Here is a 26413-nt window from a genome sequence, read left to right as displayed (position 1 = left end):
GTTGCATAGTTAATTTCCCACACAGAAAAATAATACTCTCCTAACAATAAGTAATCATAAATCTGTCCATTCAAAGCAAGATGAGAATCCTGAGCAGCAGATCTTGAAAGCAGGAGTGAGATTCTCAGGGCATGATAGGGGTTTCTCACAGCTGTTTTGGCCAAGAGACAGCTACAACCCAAACAGGTGGGTGCAGTGGGCTATGGCCAGACATGACAAACTATTCAAGACCTGAGTGATGAATAATGTGCCTTGACATGGATCAGCGGGTTACAGAACAATATCTGAAACTACTGGACAGAAATACCAGGATATCAACCTATTTCAGCCTGTGCTATAGCCTATCTGACTATAAAACCCACCCAGTCATAGAGACTTGGGGAACACTGCCAAGCCTCTGTAATAGGCATAGAGGCAGAGGACATGAGGTGTCAGAGATGAGCTCTGCCCAGAGCCTGACACAAACACTGATGGGAGTGAGCGTCTCCCCAGACTGGGTTGGGTTTACTCACTGTTACAATGTTTGGGACAGGTCTCAGCTAACTCTGTATACGCATGTTTGTGTATTTGTAAATCTTTCCTTTATGCAGCTTATCACTTACTTGGACCATTTCGTAAATTGTTTAGTAGTATCATCTTGTTTAGTGTTCCTTTTCTCTCCATGACAGCATATCCTATTACTCCTACTCCTACTGCCCTGTCTTCAGCTTCTGGGAGTTAATGTACACTACCCTGATAAATAAGACAGTACTTCAGATAATTTAGTATAAAACTAAAACTCCTAATGAAACACTGTCTTATTATTTATTTCACTTAAGAATTAAAGACAGTTTTATACCCACCATATAAATATGAGTTATACAAATTCTTGGACTTGTCTGAACAGTTGGAAATATGATTTGTGTCCCATTACTTCAATATCTTTACAGTAAAACTAATAATGTAGACTCCCTTGGTATAGACATTGCTTTGCTCTGCTATTCAAAGGGGATTATGAATTAACAGACATCTCCCATGGATGCCCACTATTTTTAATTGCAGATTAAAGTGAAGCAGCATATTGGTTGGTCAGACCTCAGGTCTCTGTTTTGAGTCCCTAAACCTTCATGACTAAGAAGGCAGGTATTAATTAGGTCATGAGATTTACCATCCAATACCTGTGCATGAACTGTATTCCTTTCAATCACAGGAGTTTGTGGTGATATGGAAAGATGTTTGATGATGAGAAAAGGATACATCATAGTAATTTTCTAGAAGAAAAAGAAGGAGGTTTTGGAAAACTATAGGTTCAGCAGTTTAGCCTAAATCCCTAGAGAAATATGGAACAAATTATTCAGGAAACTATATTCAGACACTTTGAGGACAAAAAGTTTATTGGAAGAAGCCAATGGAGATTTTGCCCTAATACACCTGATATAACTTCAAAGCTAACCCTGCTTTGACGCTCCACAAAAATAAAAAGAGCTAGCCACTTTTCTTGACAAGATGAAGTATTTTTTTTTTTTTTTCATTATTGTTCCTAGAACTGTTGCCTTATTCCAAAATCAACACCATCTGAAAAGCTGAGTCAGTACATGACAATGTGTGGTTAGTTTGGTTGGTTCGTTAATACACTTTTGAGTGTCTGTTATCTGGTGAATTAACAGCATTTAGCTAAGCTTTGAAAGATACTGCTTTACACAGGTGTATGTGAAACCCATACCATGAGAGAACAAGAACAAATGAAGGAATGAAGAAGAGATAAAAACAGACACCCTTCTCTCATACTGAGGTCCTTTGAGTCCTTTATATTAGAAAAAGGAAAAAGACGCTTTTTGAAGTGATAGTCAGTATGCCAAGACATAACACCATCCTGAAGATAAAAAGAATCTGAAATACTGTTTAGCAAAATACCCACTATATCCCTACTGGCTTTACAGACCAGCCAACATTACAATGTCTCAAAAAGTTTTTAGGATTTTATCAGGCATCATGCAGATGCCTTTTTCTGAAACTTCATCCTATCTCTTATATTACCAGACTACTTATGATTTTCCATGTAATTGTTCATCCTTTTTCTCCCGTTTGTCATCTGTGCTTTTCTTCAGTTGGCTGTTATCTTATCCATTATCCACAGTTCATAAAAGCTAATTTTATTACCACTTTATATCAAGGAGTTCTAGGAAGCAATACATGAAAATAATGCTTGCTTGTAGAGCATTATTTTGCACCATTGCTTTGATTTGAAAAGACTGAATATTTTTGTTTCTTATAATGATACTGCAGACACTTTGAACTTTTCAAGAATCTTACCTTCACACTTGTCATGTATTTTCACATACAGGACCACTTTCTAAGATCTGTGTGAGACCCCACACATATGAACATCCTTTGCAAACAGTATTCTCAGGTCTAAAGAGAGGCTTTTTATTTATGTAATGTTCAATAGTCAATCTATTATTCCAGTCTTATAAGGTGGATGGTATGAAAATATTTTGTCTGTATTTTCTGTATTTTGTCTGTATTTTCTGTGTTTTGTCTGTATTTTCAAGAAGATATTTTGTTGAAAGCACTCTTTAAATTGATTAACAAGTTCTTACACCTATTCTGAAATTAAATCCCATTCCTTTTTAACATTTTTTATTCAGAACTTAAGACTGTCAGATCATGAGTCACAGGATCCTTGGATGAGTATTTGAAGTATTATTTTTCCCTCGCCAGTTCATATTAATTTACAATAGCTCATAGAACTCTGATTAATTAAATTTTGAGATATGTCAATTTATACAAGATTATTTTAAATTAAACACATGCCACTTCAGTATTGTTTCTCATTTTCTCATCTAACATACTCTCTACTGAGATTTAATGTTTGCTTACAAGGTATATGTATTTCATGTTGAAGTTACCCATGTCTCCTTTTTAATGTGCTTTAAGACTGATTTTGATTTGATAAAGACACAAAGACTTGTGTCTTTGACATTAATGAATCCCTGGAGTATTTCTGGAATTGCTACACAACTGGAATTTTGACTTATATATTTGAGAATCATTGTAGGTGCAGTTTACTACATAAATGTCTGTACAGGCCAGATCAACATTCACAAAGCAGTGTAAGTAGCCCATGACAAGGAAGTCCTGGGTGATTCACCTGGATTACTGAAATTTTTCATCACAGTCATGGTGTTGAAGACTAACATATGAATTCTGTAGGTATTATAGGTTCTCATTTCAATTGGAACAAGGGCATGGAGGTTGGAGAAGCTGAAAGAGCTGAAGGATGAGAACTACTATTTATTGATTCTTGACTGTATTGATTATTGACTGTAAATTGTAACTATTATTACACTTCAAGTCGTATTATGGGAAAATTATTGTTATTATTTTTATTATTATTATCATTTTTATTATTATTATTTTTTTCACTAAATGTCTTATAGATGCCATCTAACTTCAAGCAAGACAAGTTCAATTTTTCATTTCTTTCTTTTTTTTTTTTCTTAAATACTTCAGTTTGTATAGTGTTTTTTTTGTTTGTTTGTTTGTTTTGTTTTGTTTTGCCTATCATAGGCTGTGGCTACACAAAGAAGTAAGGCACTGTAATAGAGAATGATCTGTTGATCTGATCTGCTGAACTGAGAACCTAACATTTACACTATATGCTTCTCAAGGGATGGACTTACCAAAGGCTGTCTTTCCAAAGCCTTATGCTCTTATGATAAGAATCACAAAAACAACAATAGACACACACCCTTCTGGAAAAGCCTCTGAATGTCATGAAGGAAATCCAAGCATGTCTAAAATACACCTGTTCAGGCACCTGAATCTCAAAAAAAAAAAAAAAAAGTGTGAGAGAGAATTTACTTATGGATAGAATGCATAGACCTCTCATTTCCACTTTTCAATACAGTCATAGAAAGGAAATGTCAGAGGACTTTTTCAGCTTCTGTCATTGGGTCATCTTTGTAGTCCTACAGCTTATCAGCCTTAATGTGATTATATTGGTTGTATAAATGCATATATAGATGAGATTTGGATGAGTATGGAGAAGTATAGATATATATGTAAGGCTGTTTTGTTTTTTTTTTTTCCTTTTCTTGTACGTATCTTGTGCCAACACTGAAACTACATTCTAACTTCAGTCTACAGGCTGCCTTTCCTGCAGCTGTGAGTTGTGAAAATGTGTTTCAGACTAGTAACAGAGATAGTTTATTCAAAAAACCTTTTTCAGACAGCTGCAGTAAGGCATTCATCTCATGGTTTCAAAGTTGCTGTCCTTAGTCACTATCTTAGAAATTCATATTTATTAGGCATCGCTGTTTGAAGAGAACCTTTATATGAGTTTATTTCATGACTTTTTATGCATTGTTGTTCTTACTGCTCATTTTGAAGCTGCTCTAATATCTTTTGGATATTTGGTAGGATGAGAATATTCCCTAAATACAAGATTTTCAAACATTTTAAGCTTTTTTCTTGTTTTTTGTCATAGTATGTAGCCCTTTGATTTTTACTTTTTAAACTTTTTATTATGCTAGATGGTTTCTAGAGCCTTATTCTGCCTGGTGTTCCATTAGCAAAAAGTAAATTACAGAGCCTTTTCATATGACCTAAAATGGAATTACTCTTACCAAAGGTAAACATGCATATTTGAACTTTTCACTCTAGCTTCCTTTGTAGATAATACAGAACCACAGTTTATCAGATCATACGATATATTTTATTATGGGTCAAACTAATGTAAATAATTTATTTTTCTCAAATTTCTTTATATAAACAGAGTCTTAATTGAGAAGCTGAACATATCAACATTATTATGTTGGCCAAATACAGTTAGTGTGGAAAAATACACTAAGAAATACTGATTTCTAAAAAAATAGGACTGATTTCACTGTTCTTTGTTATGTTAGAATTCCATATTTGATCATGTTGACAAATCTAAAAAGCAAAAAGGCCAGGAAAAAAAAAAAAAAAAAAAAAAGAGAATGTTGGATTTCATAGTAAATAGATGAATATTCTTCATGGCACACAGCATCTAAGATAATAATGTATTGAATTTGAATCTTTTTAATTGCTTTTAATTACCACGAGCTATTTCCTACTTGATTTGTTCAAAGGCCTGTTGTTGATTGGGACACCACTTGAAATACTTCCTCTTTTGAATCACTTGATGTAGAGGACTAAAAAGCTGTCTATAGCTTGGAACATGCATTCCCCAGAACCCTACAAACCTAAGGACTCTTGTGTTTCCTTTTTGCTAGTTGGTGGAGACTTAACAGTTATTTTGTTGATCATATCCACTGGGATGTGGCAACATCCATTCTGCTATTTTACCCTCAAGAACAGGATTTCCTGTGCAGGTCCTTTGACATTACTCTTCTTAATGGCAAAACCAGGTTTCATGAGAATTTGGATGATTTTCTTCCCTTTCTCAAAAACTTCTGCTGTGTTGCTCCACACAATGATATTATTATGTATTGTAGCTGTTCAAGAGCTTCTCACTGTTCCATTGCAGTCCAAATCACTCCATGTAAACTGGCAGGGCTGTGTTTACACCCCTTAGGGCAGTCAGTTCCAGGTGTACTGGATGCCCCTCCAAGTACATGTAAAATCAAATGATGGACTGCATGCTCCTGCCAAAGGATGGAAAGTGTATTAGCAGTATCAGTTGTGGCATACCACTTGGCTGCCTTTGACTCCAGTTTGTATTGAAGTTCTAGCATATCTGGCACTGCAGGACTCAGTAGTGGTGTGACTTCATTCAGACCACAATAGTCCACTGTTAACCTCCACTCTCCATTAGACTTTTTCACTGGCCATATGGGACTATAAAGGGTGAGTGAGTCTTGGTGATTGCTCCTTGGCTCTCCAGCTGATGAACCAGCTCATAGATGGGAATCGGGGAGACTTGGTTGGTGCGATATTGCTGCCAGTGCACTGTTGCTGTAGCAATTGGCATCCCCACAAGAGTATGGTCTTCTGAGAGGCTGGGCTAGGTAGACAGCTGCTTAATATTCTCTGTACTTAAGGTATGTGAGATATGTTCACCTGAATGGAACAGTGCTAGGGCCTCATGGTATGATGAATTTGACCTTCTGTCTTACATACCCTTGTATAACCACAAGTCTAAGAAAAACAGAGTGGTTAATGTATATAGTTCTTGTATCTTGCAAAGGAATGTTTTAGCAATTTCTGTCAATAGAGAGCTTGAAGGGAAATGTATTTGTAGGCTTTTCCTTGAAGTCTCTGATATCTGGGGGGTTTCAGAATAACTGCTATTATGACTATTGCATGGGACACTAGGCAAGTCTCTGATATCTGGCCAGGAGATTAAGGAGACAGGGAGAGCTGAACAACTAAAAGACAAAGCTTGCAGGGGATGTTGCACAAGTCTCTGACATACAGCCAAGTTGGACAAAGGAGAAGGACAAGAGGGAGGAAGACTATGAGCCTTCAGCATGAGAGACCCCCAGAGACCCCCAGAGAGACCACTGGAGACTGATACACATTCTCCAGTAGGAGGGTTTGGATTCTGGAAACTAATTATAATAACCCTGTTTTTTTTTTTTAGAAATAGTAATGAATATGTGTCAGCCTAGGAGCATAAAAATCAGCTGCTTGATGTAACTGGTGTGCGTCTTGGTGGAGCAGAGACTCCCGGTGCACCCAGCGCTGTTTGCTTAGCTCTATTCCTTTAATAAATTGTAAGCTTTGATTATAGTCCTATTTTGAAGACTGAGCCACTTATTACAAGGTAGATATACTAAAAGCACACTGGTGCCTTTTTGGGTCCTTGAAGTACCCTCTCCTGAGGTAGTCTGTGCTAAGGATGCATAGACTCTCCAGGCCAGTCATTATGGGGTGCTTTTGCCACTCATTCCCAGATAGGCTCACTTTGGCCTCCAATACAGTTAACTGCTGTGATCCCCCTGTCACTCCAGAAATACAGATGGGTTCTGCCCCTTGGTAGCCTGAAGGCATCAAGATACACTGCGTGCTGGTGTTCCCTAGAATGTTGCACTCCTGTGGGTCCAATGTGCCAGGCCATCAGAACCACACAGTCTAATAAATATGTTTGTCTCTTTCTTCTGCCTGGACAGAAGCAAGACCCCTCTAATCCTGGTTAGAGTACCTATCACATAATTATGGTTAACATGAAGCAGAGGTCCCTTCATGAGGGTCTCTTCATGAGGGTAATCTCTCCAGTTCATCGCTTCCAGCATGTTGGTGTGTGATGATGGTGCACCCTGTACACAGTTCTGGAGACTGCACTGGACTTTATCAGGATCTTTGTGTGTCTGGTACTGGAGACCTTTCTCCATGGAGGTCCACTGTCTAGTTGATGTCTTCCCTGCAGGGATACCTTTCCTTCACACCTGTCAGGAGTCACCTTCAGAGGCAGAGAACATGTGCCTTTCTCCCAGTTTCTCTGTCAATGACCCTTTCCATAGAAGGCTTTCTTGCCTTCTAATTCCTAGCTGCTGTCTCCAGTGTCTCAGCATAGCTGCTGTCTCCAGTGTCTCAGCACTGAAGCAGTCTGGTAAGAATGTGCTCACCTGGGTGATAGCTAAAATCCCTTTGTATATCTCACTCAGGGATAAAGATCAGGTGGTTTACAACTCATTTATGATTTCTGTCTCTTCTTCCTCCTGTTTTTTTTTTTTTTTTTTTTTTTTTTTTTGTGATGGTTCTGCTTTAGAGTTGCCTGCCTCTTCCAGATCTCCCTCCTGGAACTTCCTAGGAAGAGCTTCCTCCTTTTCTATATGAGCTGACTTCTGCTTCTGTTGTTTTGTCTTGATTATGGGGGTTACTGATACTGTCAGTTACTGGCCCTCTGTTTTACCTACAGTTTCTGTTATCTGATCATTGAATTCAGAAACCTCCTCCTATCCTTGAGGGTGTTTGGTGGTGTTAACTACTATTTAATGGGTGAAGGCCAGGTCACAGCACAGTGCAGCAAGCCAGAGTTCTCCAGCACTGAAAGGGTCAGGGCATATACCTTTCAAACATTATATCCGTTTTTTAGGATTTCACACATTTAAGGGGTGAAGTTCAAAACCATCAGAAGAGGCAACCATGACAGATACCTGTGCCTATCCTCCCACACACCCCACACACCTTCCCACTAACTTTAGGAAAAAAAAAAAAAAAAACATTCTGAAGACCTAGCAATAGGCATATGATGGTTACCTCTAGACATGAGAAATACTCAAAAGCTACTATAATTAGCCTATAGGGAAAGAAAGAAAGAGGAAGTACCATTCCTGATATTGCCTACAAACTTGCTTCCAGAGGAGGAAAAAAAAAAAAAAAAAGAGTGTGTTGTTGTTAATATTCTCCAAGATATAGTTTCCAAACGACAGATGATAACAATGCAGGGACCAAATACCAGATTACTCTCAATACCAGTGCTTTAAAGCACAGCGAGATGAAACAAACAAACAAACAAACAAACAAAAAAACAGTCTTTAACAAACTCTCAGGTCTCAAACTCTCAATATCTCAAATTACATTGATGAATAAAGAGTTACATTGATTTCCCTCTAAAGGAGAGGGAAACAATAAAAACTTTTAGATTTTTTTTTAATTATAAAATTTCAGTGATAAAATTAATCCAGAATAATAGATATGAGAAAACATTGTAGCCACTCACTGAATTACAGAATCATAGAATGGGCAGGATTTAAAGGGACCTCTGAAGATCATCTAGTTCAACCCCTCTGCCAAGCAGGATCAGCTAGAGCACACAGTGCAAAGGATGGCATCCAGGTGGGTTTTGAATATCTCCAGAAAACGACTCCACAACCTTTCTGGACAGCCTCTTCCAGTACTCTGTCACCCTCACAGTAAGGAACTGCCCCCTTAAATTCATCCAGAACTTCATGTGCTTCAGTTTGTTACTGTTGCCTCTTGTCCTCTCGCTGGGAACAACTGAAAAGAGACTGTCCTTTCAGCCTGTCCTCATAGGACAGGTGCTCCAGTTCTCCTAATTTCTTTAGTAGCACTCCTCTGAACTTGCTCCAGTAGTTCTGTGTCTCTCTCATACTGGGGAGCCCAGAGCTAGACACAGTACTCCAGGTGTGGCCTCACCAGGGCTGAGTAGAGGGGGAGGATCACCTCGTTTGACCTGCTGGCAACACTCTTCCAAATGTACCTCAGGATACCGTTGGCCTTCTTGGCCACAATGGCACATTGCTGACTAACGGTCAGCCTGCTGTCCACCAGAACTCCCAGGTCCCTCTCTGCACAGCTGCTTTCCAACAGGATACCACTCAGCCTGTGCTGGTGCTTGGGGTTACCCGTCCCTAAGACTTGCACTTGCTTTTTTTGACCTTCATGAGGTTCCTCTCAGCCCAACCTTCTAGCCTGTAGAGGTCTCTCTGTCAGCACAGCCCTCTGGGGTATCAGCCACTCCTCCAAGCTTTGTGTTAACAGCACACTTCCTGAGGGTGTGCTCCGTTCCATAGTCCAAGTTGTTGATGAACAAGTTGAACAAAACTGGACACAGTACTGACTCCTAGGGGACACCGCAAGCTACAGGCCTCCAACTAGATTCTGCACTACTAAGCACAACTCTCTGAGCTCTGCCATCCAGCCAATTGCCAATCCACCTAACCATTCATTCATCTAGGCTGCACTTCCTGAGCTTGTCTATGAGGATGTTGTAGAAGACAGTGTCAAAAGTTTTAATTTGCATACCTGACTTGAGATCTGGAAGTCTGAAGAAATTAGTAAACCAGAGTTTATATCAAAGAAAGCAAAGAGAAAAGAAAGTCAGTCATGAATAAGAAAAGCAAGAGAAAACATTGGAATATTGTAACACTACAGAAGAAAATCATGTCTTAAAGTTTGCTGGTCCTCATTGACAACATGAGGTAACAACAATACAAAGGAAAGGTAGGAGGAACTTTTTACAATGAGCAAATATTGTTATTAGAAAGGCCTCATACTACATTTATCTTCTGGAGTGAATTATAAATTATATGTAATCAACTTGTTTGCCTATAATGCCTCCAAAATAACTTCACTGCTCAGTTACAGCTAAAGCTGGAGATTTTGCAAAGGTAAAAGGGCTTAATCAGTGGCTGATATGTAACAGGTACAAATGAATGTAATAGAAAAAAAAAAAAAAATCTAATATTTTTTCAGTAAAAATGAGCAAACCATAGCATGTGCTGCCATGCTGCTTTGGTCAAGAGATAAATAAAATATGTGTGAGAAGGAAAAAAAGATATAACAAAAAGGAAGGGACACTAAATATGGGAGAAAGAAATGAGAATTATATGACAAAGGAGACATAATAATCTTTTACCAGTCTCATTATTGAAGTTTTGCCAGTCCCATGATTTATAGAGTAACTTGCTTATATGATAATGAAATAAGATCATCGTGTGCATATTAATTCTTCTTTTATCTTTTCAGTTCAATTATATTTGTCTTATAAGGGACTCTGTATATTTAATATTTAATATTTTAAGTGTACTTTTATTTCTCAGACAGGGAAAAAAGCCAAAGGCCTAAAAGCTAAAGGAATTTCTTTCAATTTTCTCTCATTTTGCTTATTGATTTAGCAAAAAATAATTTGGTTATTTCTAAAAGTATCCATTTCAATTTTCTCTTTTATAATTTAAGTTTTGATGGAATTCCAGGTTGCATATTCTTCTTTGTACAAGATAACTTAAAATACATTCAGAAACAGTCTTGCATCAAACAAAATGACACTGCAAGGTTTATGAAGTGACCCAAGTGGGAGATGTTTTGGAGATGTTCTGTGAAAGAAATAATTTGCACCTGCTCTCTCATTCCTTTTCTCCGTCCCCACCATGTACACATACGCATATACCACATTTCAGTTAATTGAGACCTGTCCTAATAACCACACCAGTAAGTCAGTGATGTCCAGCCTGGAGAATCACACAAGTCTATGTCACCAGTCTGTGTCAGGCTCTGCGTAGGGCTTGAAATTAACCCCTTAAGCCCTCTGCTTCCATAAGGGCCGGAAAGCTGCATGACAATGTCCTTCCAGTCTTTATGACTGACTGGGTTTCAATCTAGATGTTGACATGGACTGTCAACCAGATCAATTCACAGTGATATCACGGTATATTTTCCTTTTCAAGAAAGGTCCTGTTGCTTACATAACAAATCTTTAAAGAAGATGCTATATCTATAGCTCAGAGATACCTTGTTTCAGCAATTCATGCTATAGTTTTAGAAACTGTTTTATCTTTCTAAGCTGATGTCAAGATTAACAATTTTTCTAGCACAATTTTACAGTAAGCTATTAGGCCCACACAAAATGCTTTGATGAACAGTCATTTTCACATTGTTATGTGAACATACCTCTGGTAGAGATTTTGCTGAACTACCTATAAACATAATTAGACTTGCTTTAAGACTCTTCCTACAGAAAACATGTCCATTTTATACTGTAATCATGAACACATTGACATCTTGTGGCAAACTAATGCAGGTAATCATTATATCAATATGTTAAAATATTGCTTGAAGGAATACTTGAAGGAATGTGGGAGGTAGACTTGTGGAGCAACTCCCTGCGTGGTCTGAAGGAGAGGTACCAGGGTGAGACACCCCAAATGGGGGTGGACTTCCTGCCCTGTTGCTGTCGGGCAAAGGGAGGGGACCAAGGAGATAAAGGAGGAATTGAAACAGGTCCCTACTTGACATCGCAGGTGATGACCCCCCTACCAGCCCCACCTTCCCAGGTGCCCTTACACAACACATTTGAGGCCCTGGAGCTTGAGAGACTGGTAGCTGAGGAAGAGGTAGTCTACCCAGGAGGATATCTAGGGCGAGGAAGTCGACTCCACACCTCAGCACTGCCTCCACCAGGACAGAAAGAAGGGTGATTGTTGTGGGTGACTCCCTTCTCAGGGGAACAGAGGGCCCTATTTGTTGACCAGACCCTACCTGTAGGGAAGTCTGCTACCTCCCTGGGGCCAGGGTCAGGGACGTTGCCAGGAAGCTTCCCAACCTGGTTTGCCTCTTTTGATAGTCCAGGCTGGCAGTGATGACACTGAAGAGAGAAGCTTGAAGACTATCAAACGGGACTTTAGGATACTAGGACGGTTAGTGGATGGAGAGGGAGTACAGGTGGTGTTTTTGTCTATCCCTACAGTGGTCCCAAGGGGTACAGAGAGGACATGGAAAGCCCACCTGAGAACCACGTGGCTCAGAGGCTGGTGCCAGCACAGAAATTTTGTGGGTTTTTTTTGACCATAGGGCGCTTTACTTGGCACCCAGCCTAATGGCCGCAAACAGCTCCCTATCTCTAAGGGGAAAATGGATTCTAGGCCAGGAGCTGGCAGGGCTCATTGAGAGGGCTTTAAACTAGGTAACAAGGGGGATAGGACTGAAACAACGCTTGTTAGAGCTGTGCCAGGGGGAACAATGGCAAGGCTGGGGGAGAATGCAACGGCCCAACTGAAGTGAATCTACACTAACACACGCAGCATGGTCAACAAACAGGAGGAGCTGGAAGCCATTGTGTGGCAGGCAACTTATGACTTGGTTGCCATCATGGAAACGTGGTGGGACCACTCTCATGACTGGAGTGTTGCAATGTCTGGCTATAGGCTCTTCAGAAGGGACAGGCAGCACAGAAGGGGTGGTGGTGTGGCTCTCTACATTAGAGAATGTTTTGGTGTCATGCAACTCAAATCTGGGAATGATAACGTTGAGTCCTTATGCATTAAGATCAGCAGGAAGGCCAACAAGGCAAGCATCCTGGTGGGGGTCTGTTATAGTCCGCTGAACCAGGATGAGGAGACTGATGAGGAATTCTACAAGCAGATGGCAGAAGTTGCACAATCACCAGCATTTGTTCTCGTGGGGAACTTCAGCTTCCCAGATATATCCTGGAAGCACAACACAGCCCAGAGAAAGCAGTCTATGAGGTTTCTGGAGAGCTTGGAAGATAGCTTCCTGATGCAGCTGGTTAGTGAGCCTACCAGGGGAGGTGCCCCGCTAGACCTTCTCTTCACAGACAGAGAAGGACTGGTGGTAGATGTGGTAGTCAGGGGCTGTCTTGGGCAGAGTAACCATGAAATGGTAGAGTTCTCCATTCTTGGAGAAGCCAGGAAGGGGAACAGTAAAACCACTGTATTGGACTTCTGTTGCAGGAAGCACGGCCGAAAGCACGACAGACACCAGTAGAGTCAGATCATGCTCCATTTTATTGCCCGAATAGCCTAACTTTTATAGAGAACTTAACATGGGTGGACAGTGTTTCACACAAGATTATTGGTCACAAGCACTCAGACAAACAGCTACAAGAAAACAACCCCACCTGCAAGAAAACAACCCCCTTGTGATTAGCAGTCACATAGACCTTGTCCTTGAGGCCAGCTACTGGTAACAATATTTTCCTGAATTCCTCAATTGGGCGATGTGGGAACACTGTCATGGGAGCTTCTCATAGTTGCCCTGGTAGCTTGGTTTGCTCAGCTACAGCAAGCCATGGGATTTTTGCTGTTTCAAGAAATCCCTCAACAGACTTCCGTAGGGCTGACTTTGAGGTGTTCAGGACACTGGTTGGCAGAGTCCCTTGGGAGGCGGTTCTGAAGGGCAGAGCATTCCAGGAAGGCTGGGTGCACTTCAAGAAGGAAATCTTAATGGCTCAGGAGTGGTCTGTCTCCACAAGTCCAAAGACAAGCTGTCGGGGAAGAAGAACAGCCTGGCTGAACAGAGAATTGTGGCTTGATCTTAGGAGAAAAAAGAGGGTTTAAAATCTTTTGAAAAGAAGGTGGGCCACTCAGGAGGACTATAAGGATGTTGCAAGGCTGTGCAGGGACAAAATTAGAAAGGCCAAAGCTCATCTGGAGTTCAAACTGGCTACTGCTGTCAAAGATAACAAAAAATATTTTTATAAATACATAAACTCAAAAAAGAGGATTAAGGAGAATCTCCATCCTTTACTGGATGTGGGGGGAAATTTAGTTACAAAAAATGAAGAAAAGGTGGAAGTGATTAATGCCTTCTTTGCCTCAGTCTTTATTGGCAAAACCAGCTGTTCTCTGGATACCCAGTACCCTGAGCTGGTGGAAGGGGATGGGGAGAATAACATGGATCTCATAATCCAAGAGAAAATGGTTGGCGACCTGCTACAGCACTTGGATGTGCACAAGACGATGGGGCCGGATGGGATCCACCCAAGGGTACTGAGAGAACTGGCAGATGAGCTGGCCAAGCTACTTTCCATCATTTATTGGCAGTCTTGGCTATCAGGAGAGGTTCCAGTTGACTGGTGGCTAGCAAACATGACGCCCATCTACAAGAAGGGCTGGAGGGTAGACCCGGGAAACTATAGGCCTTCTAGTTTGACCTCAGTACCAGGGAAGCTCATGGAGCAGATTATCTTGAGTGTCATCATGCGGCATTTACAGGGCAACCTGGTGATCAGGCCCAGTCAGTATGGGTTTATGAAAGGCAGGTCCTGCTTGACGAACCTGATCTCCTTCTATGACAAAGTGACGCGCTTGGTGGATGAGAGAAAGTCTGTGGATGTAGTCTACCTTGACTTCAGCAAGGCTTTTGACACTGTTTCCCACAGCATTCTCCTCAAGAAACTGGCTGCTCATATCTTGGACTGGTGTACACATCATTGGGTTAAAAACTGGCTGGATAGCCAGGCCCAAATTGCTGTGGTGAATGGAGTCAAATTCAGCTGGAGTCCAGTCACTAGTGGCGTTTTCCAAGGCTCAGTACTGGGGCCAGTCCTCTTTAATAACTTTATCGATGATCTGGATGAGGGAATTGAGTGCACCCTCAGTAAGTTTGCAGTTGACACCAAGTTGGGTGCGTGTGTCAATCTGCTCAAGGGCAGGAAGGCTCCGCAGGAGGATCTGGAAAGGCTGGACCGATGGGCTGAGGTCTATTCTATGAAGTTTAACAAGGCCAATTGCTGGGTCCTGCACATGGGGCACAATAACCCCAGAGCAGAGCTACAGGCTGGGAGATGAGTGGTTGGAAAGCTGCCTGGCAGAGGAGGACCTGAGAGGATTGGTCAATAGTTGGCTGAATATGTGCCAGCAGTGTTCTCAGGTGGCCAAGAAGGCCAACAGCTTCCTGGCTTGTATAAGAAACAGTGTGGCCAGCAGGTCTAGGTGTTTAGGGATTTTTGAAACAGCAAAGATCCCATGGCTTGCTGCAGCTGAGCAAACCAAGCTACCAGGACAACTATGAGAAGTTCCCATGACAGTGTTCCCACATCACCCAACTTAGGAATTTAGAAAAATATTGTTACCAGCAGCTGGCTTCAAGGACAAGGTCTACATGACTGCTAATCACAAGGGGGTTGTTTTCTTGCAGTTGTTTGTCTGAGTGCTTTTGACCAATAATCTTGTGTGAGACACTATCAACCCTTGTTAAGTTCACTATAAAAGTCAGGGTACTCGGGTAATAAGATGGAGCATGATCTGACCACACTAGTGTCTGTCGTATTTTCGGCCGTTCTTCCTGCAACATCTAGGGAAGTGATTGTCCCCTTGTACTCAGCTCTGGTGAGGCCGTACCTCAAGTACTCTGCTCAGTTTTGGGCCCCTCACTACAAGAAGGACATGGAGGTGCTCAAGCGAGAACAGAGAAGGGCGACAAAGCTGGTGAGGGGTCTGGAGAAAAAGTCCTACGAGGAGTAGCTGAGTGAGGTGGGTTTGTTCATCCTGGAGAAAAGGAGGCTCAGGGGTGACCTTATCACTCTTTATAAGTACATTAAAGGAGGCTGTAGGGAGGTGGGGGTTGGTCTATTCTCCCTTGTGTCTGGTGACAGGACGAGGGGGAATGGGCTAAAGTTGTGCCAGGGGTGTTTTAGGTTGGATATTAGGAAGAACTTCTTTACTGAGAGGGTAGTGAGGCATTGGAATGGGCTGCCCAGGGGAGTGGTGGAGTCAACATCCCTGGAGGTCTTTAAAAGACGTTTAGATGTTGAACTTAGTGATATGGTTTAGTGGAGGACTTGTTAGTGTTAGGTCAAAGATTGGACTCGATGATCTTGAGGTCTCTTCCAATGTAGACAATTCCGTGATTCTGTGATTCTGTGAATATATATACAGCTTTTTTTTTTTATTTATTGTAATTTTGAATTCATGCTATATTGTCACTTATGTCAGAGAAGAATTAAAATGTATATATTTAGATGAAAATTAATTTTTGCTTCTGCTTCTGCTTCTACCATTCTTGAGTTCAAACGCTTTGCATTATTATCAGTATTGGCATTTGTAATTGTAAAACAAAAGAAAACCAAACTCAATGTAAAACAAACAAAAAAACAGCAGCAGCAGCAACAATGACACCTTTTTTTTTTTTTTTTTTCTTCTTAGAGGCTAGAAATATTCCAGAAATTAAGTTGTGCCTTCACAGATATTATTGAGAAAACAAAATACATTTTTAAAGAACTTCACAGTTTTCTATATATTTTTATTATTATTATTTTTCTCCACAATTATGGACATAATAAGCCAAGTAAGAAATGAAAACAAACAAAAATCCCTCAGAAGTAATTTGCACAGAGTAGTTGTTTATTTCACCAGAATAATACCTCATTGAGACAATATCTAAATTGAGTAGTTCTTTAACAAGGAAAATCAAATAAACAAACAACAACAACAACAAAAATATAGCTTGATTATACAGAAAAGAGGAAGTGGGACTTAGCTCACTTAAATCTATACCTGAGTCAGCTTCTTTGGATTCAATTGCCTATAAATGTTTAATGTTATTTTGAACTCTGAAAATTTCCCTTAGCTTTCATCATCACTTCAGCTGATTTCATCTTTCAGAGCCATACTTGTCAACCCATGAGGATGTTTCAAATGTTCAATCCATCTGCAATGGCACTAGACTCCAAAGCTTAAGAAACATCCTGACCCTTATTTTGTTTTAATAGCCAACAGAAAGAAATAGAGAGGCAGTTCTGATCTGCGTTAGAAGTCTGCATGATAAGGTTATGGATCAATCATTATGTGTGTATATTTCTCTTTGCTGATTATCAGGTAAGTCCCCCACATGTAAACTACCACAAATGTAAAAGCTTACTTTAGAGAGCATTCAGGTAAGATCTGATATCAAGACTCTTAGATTTAGGAATCAGTATGCAAACAAGGCCTCTAAACTTCTTCTATAGTTAACAGAGATTTAATCAGGGAAAAAAAAAAAAAAAAAAAAAAAAAAAAAAAAAGTCATGTTATTATCCTCTAGTTTTTTTGTTTTGTTTTGTTTTGTTTTTGTTTTTGTTTTTTTTTGACTACAGTTAAATGTCTAGTGCCACTTGCCTGGCTTCCAACGACCAGTCTAGTTCTCTTCTGTGAGCTGTGATATATGTCATTCCTCCACAAAAATGTCTTAGTATCTCAGTATCTCATATAAAAGGACACCTGTACTATGGCAAATGACAACTGTGTTAAGTCAAAGTCTATTCCTAGAGTTCTCTCTTAAACTCTGTTGTTTGATGGTACCTACCTAGCTAGTATTGGTCACTGTTTTTCTACCAGAACAAGTCAGTTCTGCTAGGGTGCTTACCCAGACAGGCAGAAACTGAGGCAAAACCTACTTACATGTACGTAAAGAAGAGAAAGCTGCACTGAAGGCTGTCCTCTGTCAGTCCTAATCAATAGTTTATTTCTTATATTCGTTCTTCACTTAAACCTGGGACTCTGTTGTGTATATTATCGCTAAGGGAGGACCAATATGAACAGGAAGAAAAGACATTTACCTGATCCGGGCACTTCTATTGCCTTGTGATTTGGAACATCCTCCTGGCAAAACTAAAGATGTTCATGTTCACATGAAGAGGAAATGAAAACATGTTTGCATTTGTTGAAGGTGTTGCAGGGTACCTCCTGGACTTAGAATAAAACTTCTTCTTTTTTTTTTTTTTTTTCATTTTTTCACTTAAAATTATGTATATGTTAACTATATTACATATATTATTATATTACAGTTTTAAAATATTACATTATTATACAAATTATATATATGTGTTATTAGCTTATAATATTATTGTATTACAGCTATTGAAAAAAATTAAACTATGTGTGGGAGAATTGGTATTGTTTCTTACTATTTTCCTTAAGATATTCTAGTGGCCAGAGGCCACTGCCTAAGACCATAGCTGAAATAACTGTACTAAACGTTGAGGGTCTAGCAGAATGTTGTTATGGTGGTGAAGTTCTCCATACAGCTGGGCTGTTGCCCACTAGTGTTGTGCTCTCATTTCCAATTTGGAGTGGCATGGAAGATGTGCTACTAGAGAAAAAACATTTATTGAAAATTTTACTTGTTGATTAGTGTGGTAGAAAAGTATCATTGTTGCTTAAACCATGACAAATGATCCCCCCAAGTTCTGATAGACTTAGAAACACACACACACACGTAAACACATGCATCCACACACATCTTTCCAGTTGCTGCACAAGACCTGTGGACTTCCGTGTTGCTGAATTTCACACCCCTGGTCTTTCCAACATTCTTTGTTAGCAGGCTCCTAGAGTTCTTATTCTACTCAGCAGTTACCTTCTGATTATTCTGACTTCAAGTTTGTAATGAATTGCACATATATAAATGCATATACACAGGACTCATGTTCCCAAAGGAAACACATACACAGCCTGCTATATCCAGATTCTGGCTTCCAGATCTATGGGCCCCTATTACTGAAAGCCTCTCATCCAGCTATTAACACTGTAACACAAACATGTACACAGAACAGATACTCCTTCCACCCAAGAAAGTAATGGGAAACAGGGTTTAGTAAGAAGGCAGTACAGACTTCAGGAGAACAAAGCTATACAGTTGTTGAAAGGAGAAAAAAAATGGTTTACAAATTTGATTTCTGTTCAGAAAGAACAGCAGAAAACATAAAAAATTAATTTCTTAATCTTTACTGCCCCCAAAGAGAAAATACTTTCTACAGTGATCTGTTCACTAGAGTAATAAGCACTCAAACTCTTTCCCAGGTTATATAGTAAGCCAAATTGAAGTGACTCAAGAACTGATTATCAAAAGCCTGATACAAAACCCTCAGAAATCAATGAAAAGCTTTTCATCATCTTCAATATATTTTGGATCAATCCTTAAATAAATCAGTTACCTCTTACAAGTGAAAATAAATTAGATTATTTGAGGAATTTAAAATCTGAATTGATATGGTATTTGAAAGGTTTGAATCATAACCAAAAAAAAATAAAAGGATAGGTCAAATTATTGTCAGGTTCTTATTTCACGGGGGTATTGGGTTTCAATGTAACTCTCCTAAAATTTATTCCAAAATGACTGAAAGACTTGTCTGTTAAGGCTGCCTTTGAAATACTTTAACTCTAAAACTAGCATGGTCATTTTGTGTTTTTTTTTTTTGCATCAAGTATGTTACCAAAATGTAACTAATGGTAATAAATACCATCAAGAGCAACACAAAGACACTTAGTTTGTCTAGTCTGTAGAACAGTAAGCTAAGAGTTGACTTCATCTCTCTTTAAACTTCCTTAGGAAGGGAAGTGGAGACGGAGGTGCTCATCTTCTCTTCCTAATATCTAGTGATAGGATGCATGGGAATGGCACAAGATTGGGCTGGGGTGCGTTCAGACTCGATATTAGGAAAAACTTTACCTTGAGCATGATCAAACATTTCCTAGAATGAGCTTCCTAGAGAGAGATGTGGTTGATGTCCCACACTTATCAATGTTCAAGAAGCATTTGGATAACGTACTTTTAACGTGTTTGAACTTTGGGTTAGCCCTGAAGTGGTCAGACAGTTAAACTTGATGATCTTTGTCCCTTCCAACTGAAACTGTTCTATACTATTCTATTGTAACTGAAGTATTTACTAATTCAATTTAGTTTATGATCTAGCTTATAACTTACAGCAATAAATGTCCAATGTGTTTATTTTGTCTTCAGGTTTTCTTTACCCCATAAACAGAACAAAAATAGTGTGCTTGAATTACCTAAATAGCAGAAGAGACTTTGGAGAGAAGATAATAAGCAGAAGTAAAATAATGCTGTTAAGGAAGAAAGTGTTTGGTCAAATGATACACCTTGTGATTTTAAAACGTACCTGTTATTGACTCTAATCTCCTCAATACTTTGGGAAATATTTCCAAAGAAAATGTGAAATTCTCTGATTTAGAGTATATTTGTGATAATTAAGATTGTCTGTTTGTGCCTTGCACAAGCTTTGTTCCAAGTTTTGTTTTCAGTCCTTTTCTACCCTTGCAGATGGGAAATTAAAAAATATAAACAAATGTTCCATTACCTCTAGAAATATTTTTGCTTCTATAGTTCATTTCAGCCAAAGAGATTTGGAAATGATATAAAGAAGGACAGTGGTAATAGCTAATATAACAGACAGGAAAGAATTCACACAGAAGCAAATGACCCCACAGCAGAAAACAAACAAACAAAACTTTCATTCATCCAAGCTTGCAGACAATCATGTAATAGGATTCATAAACCAAAAACATTAATATTTTTATATGAAAATTAGCTATTATTTTAAAATTAAAAACAAAGCAAAAATTCTGTATCCTGCAAGAGTATGACGAATAAATAATTATTATTTTAATCAAGTATGTCCTACAATTAACCCATTAAAACGTGTATTGCTCTAAGATTTATAAATAGGTCTGCGATTCTAAGGAGGTATATCCTGAAAGCTTTTTCTTCATTTTCAGTGAGTGAATTTTAATTTCTGAGTAGAAACCCCCTAAACATTTAAATTGAATTTTCCTCTTATGACTATGATTTATAGTTGTGGTTTATATCTGTTTCCCTGGGAGTTTCCTGAGGCAATTGTCTCTGGAGCAGTTGTGTTCTTCAGTGGAGCGGGGGGTTGAGGTGAGCAGGACATTTTTTTCCAGCATCGAGGCCACTTGTGGAAGCCGAGGGAGCTGCCAGGACCTGGCAGGCCCTACCGAAGGAGGTTGACGAGGTGCAGGCACAGCCAGCAGCATCCCCTCCCCTGCTGTTCAAAGGCAGCCTCTATGGAGCACGAGTGACCAGGAGCGCAGTGAACAGGACAGGCAAACAAGGAGTGGTGCATCAGTAGGACAGGACGTGGCAGTTTGTGTGGGCAGGGTGCACTTGGAGAAGGCAGAGCATCCTTCCCCACTCAGAAGAACAGCTCATCTACTGGCTGTCTACCTATAGCTAAACCACCATGGTCTCCACTAGGCAGAAAGCTCTTTCTAGAAAGTCTGTGGCAACCCAGACTGAATGACCGCTTGATAATGCGGCAGGTCAGGTCTCTGGATGCATGGAGTGCCTGACCCTGTTGCTGCCTTCTGAGGGTGGCAGAGACCGTTTGTATGAGGTGTGAGCAGGTGGATGACCTGCTCAGCCTGGTGGCAGAGCTTAAGGAGGAGCAACTCCCTGCCAGGCCTGAAGGAAAGACGCTTGGGTGAGACACCCCAAATGGGGGTTGATCCTCTGCCTTGTCACTGTCGGGCAGAGGGAGGGGACCTAGGAGATGCAGAGGAATGGAAACAGGTCCCTGCTTGGCATCACAGGGAACCCCCCTCCCTACCTGTCTCACCTTTCCAGGTACCCTTACACAACAGGTTTGAGGCTTTGGAGCTTGAGAGACTGGTGGGTGAGGATGAGCTTGAAAGTACACCCAGGAGGATTCCTAGGGTAAGGACGTCGACTCCGCAATTTAAGACCACCTCCACTTAGAAAGAAAGGGTACTAATTGTAGGCAACACCCTTCTCGGGAAGAGAGAGCCCTGTATGTTGGCCTGACCATATCTGTAGGGAAGTCTGTTGCCTCCCTGGCGCCCGGGTCAGGGACATTGCCAGAAACCTTCCTAACCTAGTTCACTCCCCTGATTAGTATCTTCTATTGATAGTTCAGGCTGGCAGTGATGAAATTGCTGAGAGAAGCCTGATGGCTATCAAATAGGATTTTAGGGGACTTGGGCCATTAGTAGATGGAGTGGGAGTACAGGTGGTGTTTTTCTCCATCCCTACAGTGGCAGGGAGGGGGGAGGGGTACAGAGAGGACCTGGAAAGTCCACCTGATGAACACATGGCTCAGAGGCTGGTGCCAAAAACAAACAAACAAAAAAAAAATTTGTTTTTTTGACCACAGGGCACTTTACTCAGCACCCGGCCTGATGGCTGCAGATAGGTCCCACATATCTCCAAGGGGAAAAGGGATCTTAGCCCAGGAGCCAGCAGGGCTCCTTGAGAGGGCTTTAAACTAGGTAACAAGGGGGACGGCGATGAAATAAGGCTCCTTAGAGGTGTCCTGGGGGGAACAACATCAGAGCTGGGGGAGAAGACAACGGCCCAACTGAAGTGAATCTACACTAACACACGCAGCATGGTCAACAAACAGGAGGAGCTGGAAGCCATTGTGTGGCAGGCAACTTATGACTTGGTTGCCATCATGGAAACGTGGTGGGACCACTCTCATGACTGGAGTGCTGCAATGTCTGGCTATAGGCTCTTCAGAAAGGACAGGCAGCACAGAAGGGGTGGTGGTGTGGCTCTCTACATTAGAGAATGTTTTGGTGTCATGCAACTCAAAACTGGGAATGATAACGTTGAGTCCTTATGCATTAAGATCTTCCTTGTTGGAAGGCCAACAAGGCAAGCATCCTGGTGGGGGTCTGTTATAGACCGCTGAACCAGGATGAGGAGACTGATGAGGAATTCTACAATCTGCTCAAGGGTAGGAAGGCTTTGCAGGAGGATCTGGATAGGCTGGACCAATGGGCTGAGGTCAACTGTATGAAGTTCAACAAGGCCAATTGCTTGGTCCTGCACCTGGGGCACAATAACCCCAGAGCAGAGCTACAGGCTGGGAGATGAGTGGTTGGAAAGCTGCCTGGCAGAGAAGGATCTGGGAGTATTGGTCAACAGTTGGCTGAATATGAGCCAGCAGTGTTCTCAGGTGGCCAAGAAGGCCAACAGCATCCTGGCTTGTATAAGAAGCAGTGTGGCCAGCAGAGCTAAGGAAGTGATTGTATTCGTCTCTGGTGAGGCCGCACCTTGAGTACTGTGTTCAGTTTTGGGCCCATCACTACAAAAAGGACATTGGGATGCTCAAGAAAGTTTAGAGAAGGGCAACAAAGCTGGTGAAGGGTCTGGAGAACACGTCTTATGAGGAGCTGTTGAGGGAGCTGGGCTTGTTCAGCCTGGAGAAGAGGAGGCTTAGGGGTGATCTTATCGCTCTCTATAAGTACCTTAAAGGAGGCTGTAACAACGTGGATACTGGTTTATTCTCCCATGTGCTTGGTGATAGGATGAGGCAGAATGGGCTAAAGTTGTGCCATTTGAGGTTTAGGTTGTATATTAGGAAAAACTTCTTTACTGAAAGGGATGTTAGGCATTGGAATGGGCTGCCCAGAGAAGTGATTGAGTCACCATCCCTGGAGGTCTTTAAAAGATGTTTAGATGTAGAGCTTAGTGTTATGGTTTTGTGGAGTACTTGGTAGTGTTAGGTCAGAGGTTGGACTCGATGATCTTGAGGTCTCTTCCAACCTAGATGATTCTGTTATTCTGTAATTATCCAGGTTTATATGACATGACATAAACTATCCTTTTACCAAGACAGTTGATATTTTTATTTTATTTTCTTAAGCAAATATTTAAAAGCATTTTATTAAGTAAATACTTCTACCCAATACTACAGCTGCTTTATCTTCAATAGTACTTCATAGCCAAAGTTTTATCAATAATATGTTGGGAATTGGCATAATTGTTCGATCTAAGCTTGCTTTAAGCAACCAGGGTAGGCCTTAGAAATCTCAGGGCCTGCTGTAGCTGAGCAAACAAGGCTGCCAGAGTAACTGTGAGAAGCTCCCACGGCAATGACTCCCACATCACCCAATTAAGGAACTCAGAAAATATTGTTATCAGCAGCTGGCCTCAAGGACTAGGCCTACGTGGCCGTTAAGCACAAAGGGGGTTGTTTTCCTAACTTCTAATCAAAAGGGGGGTTCTTTTCTTGCAGGTGGTGTTATTTTCTTAACGGTTTGTCTGAGTGCTTTTGACCAATAATCTTGTGTGAAACACTGTCCACCCCTGTAAAATTCACTATAAAAGTTGGACTATTCGGGCAATAAAATGGTGAAGCATGATCTGACTCTGCTGGTGTCTGTCGTGCTTTCGTCCGTGCTTCGCAACAAAAATATTTTAAAGATACATAATATGTGCAAAAGCTAAAAACAAGAAATTTTATTCTAAAGCCTTGCTGAAGAAATGTGTCATTGCCGAGTTTTGAAAAGGATCCAGAAGTTAACTCTTTGTTCAGTTAAGTTCTTTATTTAAGCATTGCTATGAATAATAATTTGGGAGTCTTTCAAAAGTCAAATACATTTTTTTGCAAACAAATAGAAAATTTGTGCTGTTATCTAATATGCAGTTATCTATCAAGTAACTTTAAATCAAGTATTTTTTCTCTCTATTTTAGCAATTAGATGGAACATCAGCCTCTAAAATTGGGCCACATCAATTTAGAACATTTTAAAAACAGTATTACTCTCTAATTTCACTGAAGTTAAAGTTCCTCTTTTCTGTTTGTCAAAGATCTCGTTTGATTATTCTTGTTAGATCTCCCATTTAAAAATTTTTGGGAATTAATATCGTTTTGTAAATCCTCAGGAACTAAATACATTGATAATGATTCAGCATGAATTGATAAGAAAATTTGAAGCTCATTCCACTGTCTCATTCCATAGAAAAAGCTCATTCCATAGAAAAAGTGCTATTTGTAAATGCTGTTTCAGATTATGTATGGAACTTTTCACACAATTTCCTTAAAGCTGCCTTAAATTATTTCCTTCCTTAAAGTTTCTGAGCGCCTGAATCTCTTTGCTATTAATAACATCCATGCAAATGTCCAAACTTCCCTCCTCTGTAACTTGTTAAATTCTGTGATTATTGCTTCTTTAATTAAGAAAGATTAAAAATGAGGATATATTGATTTTAATGTCTTCCAAAAGTTTCCCATCTTCCCTCCTTAATTTTTCTGTGTAATGTCTAGTAAAAAAATCTGAACTCAAGCTTAATAATGTAAGAGAGAATTAGTACATTAAGAATTTGTTATTAAAGTATAAATAATATTTTCCTGTATATTTTAAAGGAAAATACATTGACATTATGGAAAGCAAAGCAATATTTTTCTCTCATTGATGTAAAAACTCAAGGAGTAAAATCTTAGTCCAGTTGAAAACATTATCAAACAAGACTGACACTGTCTTTTAACTCAGGAAAAAAGCTAAAGAAAACAAGCTGATTTTTCCCATCTGTGATGATCTTGCAGAATGATTTGTGAATACAGTTGCATGATTCTCATTATATATGAATCTTCAGTATGGCAATAAATCTCATTATTTTCTTGTTAAAGGAGGTTAGTATTAAAAACATGGAAAGTGTACTTGAGTCAGAAGTGATAATAGATTAAATCTAAATGATACCTAAAAATCAGTTTTTATTTCCCAATCCTGATAAACATATTACTCATTGTCACGGTTTCCAAGATAATAAAATTTGAAAAGGAATGTGCAATCCACTTAACCTAATCCCTTTGTCCAGGATTCAGATTTCTGTGAATATTGAAAAACAATGGCTAAATATTTTAAAGAAAAATTGTTATAGTTTCTTCCCAAAATCAATCTGTGCATGGGTATTATTCACATACACACATACATACACAGTTTTCTTTAAGGATTATATCACTCAGTAGTTCAAATGAAACTGGGAAGTATGTACTAGTAATGATAAAATGAGATCAGATAGCAGAAAGTCTTTACTGCCAACCTCTCCCAATTTTTTTACCTTTATCTCTCTCCTTTATGTTTAAAAGAAATGTCTTTAGGAGAAGTCTTGTCTAATGACTTGTCTAAATATACATATTTCAAGAGATCTATTGCTTTCCTCTATTCCTTAATATATATTCTTTTTGATTGTTCCTGCTTTATACTTGTTCTGAGAACGAAGTGTTAGTAGCTCCCTGCTACTTCAGATTCTATCACAGAAAAAGAGGAGACGGAGAGCAATTATTACACATATGCACACAAACTGACTTTTGCTTTTCCAGCACTCTCAGGAAAATGGATATTGCCCAAAACATAACAGAAAACAAACAGTATTCAGATCTGTAGTTCTAGTTTCCATACTGCCATGCTTGCACAATGCAATGGATAACATAACAAACAAAGCAAAACTCAGAAACCTTGTGCGTTAATTTCTTTTCATAAAATGTATCCATTCCCATGAAATGTAACAATAAGATTCTTCTCTTCATTGGAAATGAAGAAATGAATGAATATTTTAAGTCTTTTTAAACTTCTTTTGTGCTTCGTCTTTGACCAAGATTTAATTGATTGATTTATTATCATTAACCAGCTGTTCCAGATAGAATGCTACTTAAAACACCAATTTTTGATCCATCAGCCATGAGATATGATGTTAAGAAATT

This window comes from Aythya fuligula, chromosome 1 (genome assembly GCF_009819795.1).
Source record: "Aythya fuligula isolate bAytFul2 chromosome 1, bAytFul2.pri, whole genome shotgun sequence".
NCBI lineage: Eukaryota > Metazoa > Chordata > Aves > Anseriformes > Anatidae > Aythya > Aythya fuligula.
The sequence above is the reverse complement of the archived record's forward strand: the minus strand, read 5'-3'. Positions refer to the sequence as shown.